The sequence below is a fragment of the Canis lupus genome, chromosome 18 (genome assembly GCF_011100685.1).
Source record: "Canis lupus familiaris isolate Mischka breed German Shepherd chromosome 18, alternate assembly UU_Cfam_GSD_1.0, whole genome shotgun sequence".
Classification (NCBI taxonomy): Eukaryota; Metazoa; Chordata; class Mammalia; order Carnivora; family Canidae; genus Canis; species Canis lupus.
Genome location: NC_049239.1, coordinates 9367501 through 9375684, shown reverse-complemented (window position 1 = coordinate 9375684; position 8184 = coordinate 9367501). Strand labels below are relative to the sequence as shown.

At 39.5% G+C, this 8184-nt stretch overlaps 1 protein-coding gene across 2 annotated transcripts in view; it reads left to right on the top strand.

Annotated features, from left to right (window-relative positions):
• The window catches only part of SUGCT (succinyl-CoA:glutarate-CoA transferase), a 714309-nt gene that overhangs the window by 501119 nt on the left and 205006 nt on the right, over positions 1 to 8184 (top strand). The window lies entirely within an intron of this gene.

Here is an 8184-nt window from a genome sequence, read left to right as displayed (position 1 = left end):
GTGCAAGTTAGAAAAGCAGAGACAGAATGGAACATTCTTTTGAGTACCTACTCTATGCCAAGAACTTTCTGAACCCTCATGACTGAAAGATAATAAGATACACGGTCCGTCCCCAAAGAGTTCTCAGTTTAGGAGAGAAGGTAAATTTGCAACAAATACTTAAAACATTTTAGAATAGAGGACGCCCAGGATTCTGAGCTAACAGAATGGGAATTGGTTAACTGGTGACTCTGTGTGTGTGTGTAGAGAGAAAGAGAGAGAGAGAGAGAGAGAGAGAATCTCATTTGTTCCATATGAAAATCCCACGAGATAGTAATATCTCTGTTTTATAGACTAGAAGGTTGAGGCTTGGAGTGGCTGTGTAATTTGACCCAGGTCATGTAGTAGGTGCTTCACTGGACATTCACACCAAAATCTGTCTGACTCCAAAGTCCCAAGTTCTTTTTTTTCACTCCACTGGCTCCTGTTTCCGTAAGCCTGTGTCCTGGGATGATAGAAAAGGACAACTGCAAGAAAACAGCAAACGGTGTTTGTTACCATGAGTGCCCTATGGTAGCAGATGTGTTGCACAGCCTTCGCTGGGTGGTTCTGGGTTTCTCTCAGCATTATTTCTATGTAACAAGACACCAGTTAGCCTTCAACACATGCTCCCCATTTCTGTTTAATAACACCTTTCTTCCTAACTGTGGCTGTGAATATATGGTTATGGATTTTGGACATAATATGCACCCAGGTGAGAGTTAAGATTACCATGGGATGTTAGTTGTCCCTGTCACCCAATGTTTGTTTAGGTTTAGTTTTGCAAATTCAGCATTCTAGAGTTTGTTTTTCATCATCGGAGACCTAAATGGGCAGATGCCTCACAAAGTGTCAAAAGAGCCCTTTCATGATCTGAAACGTTGTGTCTGAATTGGATCAGGGTAACTGGGTTAGTATTGTGATCAGGAAGGTAAGACCACAGATTTCTCAGGTCAGATCCTTCCTGTAGATGCCCATCTCTCCTAAGATAGAAAACCAATTCCATCTCCAAAGCCTATGCAAAGTATGACAGACACAGCGGGAAGACCACGGAGTTGAGATTTTTGTGATCACTAAGAGGTCCCCCCACATTCTCTGGGAAGACAAAGGTCTACTTCGTTGCTACCCAGATTTGAACATTCTTCTTTGGTGTCATTCCCCTATCTACACTCACCTTCGACTTTTAACCCAGCTTGGTTTTTGAAGTTACTGGATTCTTTCTTTGGACCTAGACCTTACCCCCTGGAGATGCTCCCAGGCCCAGAGTCCTTTCTGTTTTACCGGAACGCCAACTCCATGGAAGCAGAGGCTTCCTTTCCCACAATCTACTCCATGGCCTGGAGTAGTATCCTGCATAATATGTGTGGTGTGAATTTGGCTCTACTGGACACCCAGAATAACCCATTCTTGTCTAAGCTTATTTTCCTCCTAGGATGGAAGTTCTGTTGCAGTCCTGGTCATCTAGCATCATAGCAAAAGCCTTTAAAAGATTTTTTCCAGTGTTAATGAGATACAGTTGCCATATAACATTGTATACATTTTAAGTGTACAGCTTAATGATTTGACATGTGTATAAATTGTGAAATTATTACCATAGCCGCCAGTTAACTCTTCTCATCTCACACAGCTACAATGAGAACTTTTAAGATCTACTCTTCATACTTTCAAATATACAAAACAATATTATTAACTATAGTCATCATGTTTTACATTACATCTCTACAACTTATTTATGTTATAGCTGGACGTTTGTACCTTTTGACCACCTTCATCTAATTCCCCCACGTCCTACCCCCCTGCCTCTGACAACCACAAATCTAATCTGTTTCTATGAGTTTGGGTTTTTGAATTCCACAAATAAGTGAGAACATACAGTCTTTGTTTTTCTCTGTCTGACTTATCTCACTTAGCATAATCCCCATCCCTATTGTCATAAATAGCAGGATTTCCTTCTTTTTATGGCTAAATAGTTTTCCATTATGTATATGTATATTATTCTTACATTTTCTTTATACATTCATCTGTCGATGGAATGTTATGTTGTTTCCATATCTTGGCTATTGTAAAGAATTCTGCAATGAACATGAAAGTACAGATCTCTTCAAGATAGTGATTTTTGCTACCTTTGGATAAATACCCAGGCGTGGGATTGCTGAATCTTATGGTAGTTCTATTTTTAATATTTGAGGATTCTCCATACTATCTTTCCTAGTGGCTGCACCAGTTTATATACCAGTTTATATTCCCACCAATGGTGCACCAAGGTTCTCTTCTCTTTACATCCTCACTGGCATTTATTATTTCTTGTCTTTTTGATGATGGTCATTCTGGCAGGTGGTAGGTGATATCTTATTGTGATTTTGATTTGTATTTCCCTGCTGATGGCGATACTGAGCACCTTTTCATGTAGCTGTTGGCCATTCAGATGCCTTGTTTGCAAAATGACTTGCGATACTCCTTAGCTTGCCTTTTTAAACTGGAAGATAAGAATGTATGCTCTTTTATGCCAGGCATGAAGCTTATGGCTAATAAGTGCTAGATTCTCTTATCTGAATCATCTGCCTTGGAGTCTCCTCTTAAGCAGTCTGTGATTGCTGTTTGGGCATCTGTCCTTCCACGCTTTTCATTTCCTGATCAACCTCACTCAGCATGAGAGTAACTTGGGCAGATGTGAAAAAGGAATATAGAGTCACCCCACCCATTTCCCCTGACCTTCCTGCGCTTCTATGCCTGAGTAAGAGGAAAAAGAATAAGCAAGATAGCTGTTTCCATGCAGATTGTGATTATTGACTCTATGTCAGACAAATTTTTGAAAATATGATTTATTTTTCTCTGTATTTTGAATTGAGTTTTTGAACATATGAAAGTTTGCCCACAATGAACTGACAAGTAGACAAGCGTCTATATGAAGTCTATTCTCTGGGCGCCTGGGTGGCTTAGTCAGTGAAGTGTCTGCCTCAGCTTGGATCATGATCCCAGGGTCCTGGGATGGAGCCCTGCATCAGGCTCCCTGCTCAACAGGGAGCCTGCCTCTCCCTCTCCTTTGCCTGCCACTCCTCTGGCTTGTTCTCTCTCTCTCTCTCTCTCTCTCTCTGTCTCTCTCTCTCTCCCTTTCCCTCTCCCTCTCTCTTTCTGTCAAATGCACAAATAAAATCTTTTTTTTAAAATGAAGTCTATTGTTCTTGTGTATGCCAAAGCATCTGCACCTTCAATCAGAAAAATGATACCTTTTAGCAGGTGTATGGTACAAAATCAGACAATCAGAACTTGTCTTTGGAAATTAGAAGAGCTAAAGAACCAGCTCTCACTTACCTAGGAGCTTGTTTAAGCTATGAATCTAGAACAAAACTCAGTAATTCGAAAGATATAAAGGGTCCTAAATAGAGTTATAGAGATCTACAAAAGGTTCATTTCCCCTGTGAGGAATGTAACATGTGATTTTCTGCATATCTTCTGCTTTGCATAAGTATGCACACATATTTGAAAGTTGTATTCGTTTGGTAGTACTAGCCCTGAATCAAGTATTTGTCCAGCCCCTGCATTACCTAAAACACTTGCTTCATAGTATTATTTTCAGTTATTTGTTTCAGCAAATCTATGGTCCTACGCAATGGCAGACTTAATTTACCTTCTCTTCATCATGATAAAGATGAAATTTTTACTTATGAAAATTATAGAGATTTTTGTGCAAAATCAAGGAAAAGAAACAAATTACTTTTCTTCCCATCTTTTTCTGTGTTGACGATGGCAGAGTGGGTACACATGGTGTACCTCCCCCTCCATTTGGAACACAGAAAATGGAAAAAAAAAAAAAGAGCTTTACAAAAATGGAGAGTTTCACTAACAAAGCAGAATTTGAAATAAAAGTCTCTGATGAACAAAAACAGAATGAAAGTCCACATGGCAAGGAGGAGCGAGCTGAAATATCCAGGGCACTGAATCCGGAAAATGGGAACAACCTTAGTCATCCACCCATGAGGTGGACCCCCATGAGGTACTAAACATACCCACTGTGTAAGTCACATGCATGCCCTCTATGATGGCATCAGCTATATTAGAATGACCTGGCGAAGGAAGGAAGGAGAGGGCTACTTGTTTATTCCAGTGGATCTTCCAATAATGCCTCCATCTGTAACCACACTGACTGAGACTGTGGGCTTCCCATTGGGAAAGGTCCCAACTGCTGGTATAAAACCTAGTTCTGAAATGTGGACTCTGGGTCAGGCTGAGGCAGGTGTGCAACTGTCCACTCTCTGGAGGTGAGTTTAGGAAGAGATGAAAACAAAGAAGCCAAACCAACAAAATTTCCTTGGCAAGAAGAGCTCACAAGCCTGACTTAACACATGTGGATAAATATGGAGAACAAATTGATAGTTACCAGAGGAGAGGGGAGTGGGAAGATAGGCAAAATAGGTGAAGGAGATTAAAAGGAACAGACTTTCAGTTATAAAATACAGAAGTTACCTGGATGAAAAGGACAGCACAGGGAGTTTAGTCAATAATATTGTAATGACTGTGTGGTGACAGATGGCAACTATACTTACCATGGTAGACATTTCATAATGTATATAATTGTCAAATCTCTGTGTTGTATACCTAAAACTAATTCAATTAAAAATTTAATTTTTTAAAAAAATAATGTATGTGGACATTCAAGATTATGAATGATGGCCAGTTTCCCCAACAAGTGGAAGGAATTACACTTAAGGATTTAGAAATAACCAAACATTTGTCAAATGATTTCAGTAACATTATTTTATAAATCTTTGAAAGAATAAGAAAGGGCCTCATATCCAAATTGAACTGTAATAAGATATCATGAATAAAAAAAATTTTTGAAAGTATGGATGAATGCTGCTAAGAGCCTATTAGAAATCTTGCAAATGAATTCTTCATATAGATTAAAAATTGAAAAAAAGTCTCTAATAAAGAAGATAAATAATAGATTAGGACACAGTTGAAGCGATGGTTAATGACATGGAATTAGAACTGAGTAAATGACACACAATATTGAAAAAGAAAAAGATATGAAAAACATAAAAGAGAAGAGTCAGAGGATGAATTGAGACATTGAAATATATTTCTTCAAGGAGTTCCAGAAGGATAGAATGAAGAGAAGATGTTAACAGATGATAACAGCTGAGCATTTTCTAGGACTAGAGTTCTCAACCAGAAAAGACAGGAAGTGGCAATCATAGTAAATTAACACAGGACAACAAAAATCTGCCTACAGACACATTTTACTGAAGCTTTAATTAAATTAAGGTAATATTTTGAAACATTCGTTTTTTTTTCTTTTAGTTTTATTGTTGCAGAACACAGTCTGTTTGCATTATTATCTCTTTTTCTGCCACCAAGATCACCTATTAAGTTTTTATCACCTATATTTATTAAGTAAGGGGTAAGCAATTAAAATAGCCAAAATTTGAATTTTCTTTCCTTACTAAGGAGAAACACACTTGAGTTTGGCCAGTTACATGTAGCCATCAATTATATTTTTTTGTCTTCTTATTTTTTGAGTACAATTGACACACAATGTTACATTTGTTTCAGGTGTACAGTGTAGTGATGCAACCTATACATTATGCTATTCTTACCACAAGCATGGCTACCATCTGTCACTATACAGCGCTATTATAGTGCCGTTGACTATATGCCCTTGATTCTTGTGACTTATTCATTCCACAGGTAAGAATATCCTCTCCCAAGGTATGACTATTACTAGCTATTATGCAGATACTCAGGTAACACTGGTTGATTCAAGACTGTTGATTTCTTCTTGCCTTAACTTTAGTCTAGGTTACTACGTCTTCCAGATTCCCTGGCATGGGTTTCTGATTTTTTTTTTTTTTTTTTGCTTGATCTAGTCTATGAGATACATAAAGTTATGATATTCGGCTGATATACAGTTATGTGATGGCATTGACTCTGAATGATTGTCACTTCAATTATCAATTGCTGCATAACAGGCTACATCAAATTTAGTGACATGAGATAATCACAATATTTCTCTTGCTCAAGTGTATGACATTTGAGGGGTTCAATGAGGCCGGCTTGTCTCTGTTTCATGTGGCATCAACTGGGGTAGCTCCACAGTTGCGGGCTGCAGTTACCGAAGGCTCGCTCCCATGTCTGGTCATTGATGCTGGCCATTGGCTGGGACTTCGGTTGGGGCTGTGGCTGGAATACCTACATTTGGCCTTTCCACGTGTCTGCTTGGCTTCCTCACACTATAAGGTCTGGGTTCCCAAGGTGAGGGAAGATAGGAAGCCAGGTGAAAGGTATATCTTTTTTTTTGGTCTAGGCTTCAAGTCATTCAGGGTCATTTTTACCTCGTTTTATTCACTTGAAGAGAATCACGAAGGAAGAGAAATTAGACTCACCTTTTGATGAGTAGGAATATCAAAGAATGACAGTTAAAACCACTACCAGTCCTTACACGGGGTACAGAGAGAAGGCTAAGTCACAGAGACACAAAATATAACAAAGGTTACCAGGAGGGGAGAGGGTGGGGAAGGGTGAGTTATTGTTTAGCATGTAGAATTTGTTTGGGGTGATGAAAAAGTTCTGGAAACAGATGATGGTGATGGTTGCATAATATTGTGAATGTATTTAATGCCACTGGTTTGCACACTTAAATGGTTAAACGGTGAATTTTACATTATGTATATTTTGCCACCATTAAAACCACAACTACAACACAGAGTCTACACCCATTCTAATGAATCAGTGCCTGACTATTTTGGTCTTAAAGTATTTTAAATAAAATCCTCTGAGTACATTTATGTCCCAAAAGCATTCATAAAGGTGTGGACTTCTTACTCCTCCCTGTCCTGGCAGGGATTTCAGGAAGGCAGAGGCGAATATTACTAATGAAAGGAGTGGTGACTTTTGCTAGCTACATGCTCCTGGGACCTCAAGATCCAGACAAATTTGGAATAAGCTATTTTATTCAGTGAGCCACCCAACTGGGAGCTCCTGTTAATAAATGAGATGACTGATGAAGCGCACGTTTTCCATTTATGTTTGATGCACTCGGAATTTCGTTTCACTCCAGGGAAAACTCACTAAAAGGGAAGTTGTAATGGAGATTTTCAACTTCTAAACCCAGCTTCCTCTTTCTCTTCATCAAGGAAAGGAAAAGCCACATAATCCTCAATGCCTCACGGAGTTACACTGGGACTTGGTGAGAAGCGTGTTAACGCTGACCACCTAGTGAGCATCAGCCGCAGGACCTTTGCATTTTTGTCATGCCCCACACCTCCATGAAAACATTTGAACTCAGTGTCTGGTATCAGGGAGGAGTGTGGCTGAGTCATAGGAACCAGCGTCTCTGAAAGGTAGAAGTGTTTAATTGTGGACAGCTGGCACTCATCCCTGAGATCATTTTGTATGGCATCAGACCCTAGGCCACTCGCAAGCACAGAAACGTCTTTCTTGTATATTTGTTGTTAATTCTTTAACATCAGACCTAAGTCAGAAAACTGCCAAAGCATATAGCTCACCAGCCTTAGAAAATTGGCTGCCTGCACTTGAGCGTGACAGCCTTTCTTTCTTCGGGAATGCCAAAGCGTGGTCTCTTCATGTTTTGCTGCTAATCGACAACTCCCACAAGTGCTCTAACATATTTACCTCTGTGGTGTCTTAGTTTTCTTTTCTGATTTTATTTATTTATTCATGAGAGACACAGAGAGAGAAAGAAAGAGAGAGAGACAGAGAGAGAGAGGCAGACAGAGAAGCAGGCTCCATGCAGGGAGCCTGATGTGGGACTCGATCCTGAGACTCCAGGACCACGCCCTGGGCCAAAGGCAGGCGCTAAACCGCTGAGCCATCCAGGGATCCCCGGCATCTTACTTTTCTAATAGTGATAACATCCCCACACTAACTAACTGATTATTATGGTAACAGCACAAATGATCTCCTTTGAGAATGCAATATGATGGTTGAAACAGTCTTTAAAAGGAAAGGTTTAGTAGATGTAAAACAATCAGCCAATGTAGTTGGAAAGCTCTGGGCTTGGTATCATAGTGTTTCTCCTCACCTTTGAGGGGGGCGTGTATCTGGAAGTACTTAATAGCATTATTTTTAGTTGTGGTGATACTGCTTGAATTTTTCAGAAAGCACGACAGGGTAAATGCTTGTACATATGTGGTGAATTTTATCAGA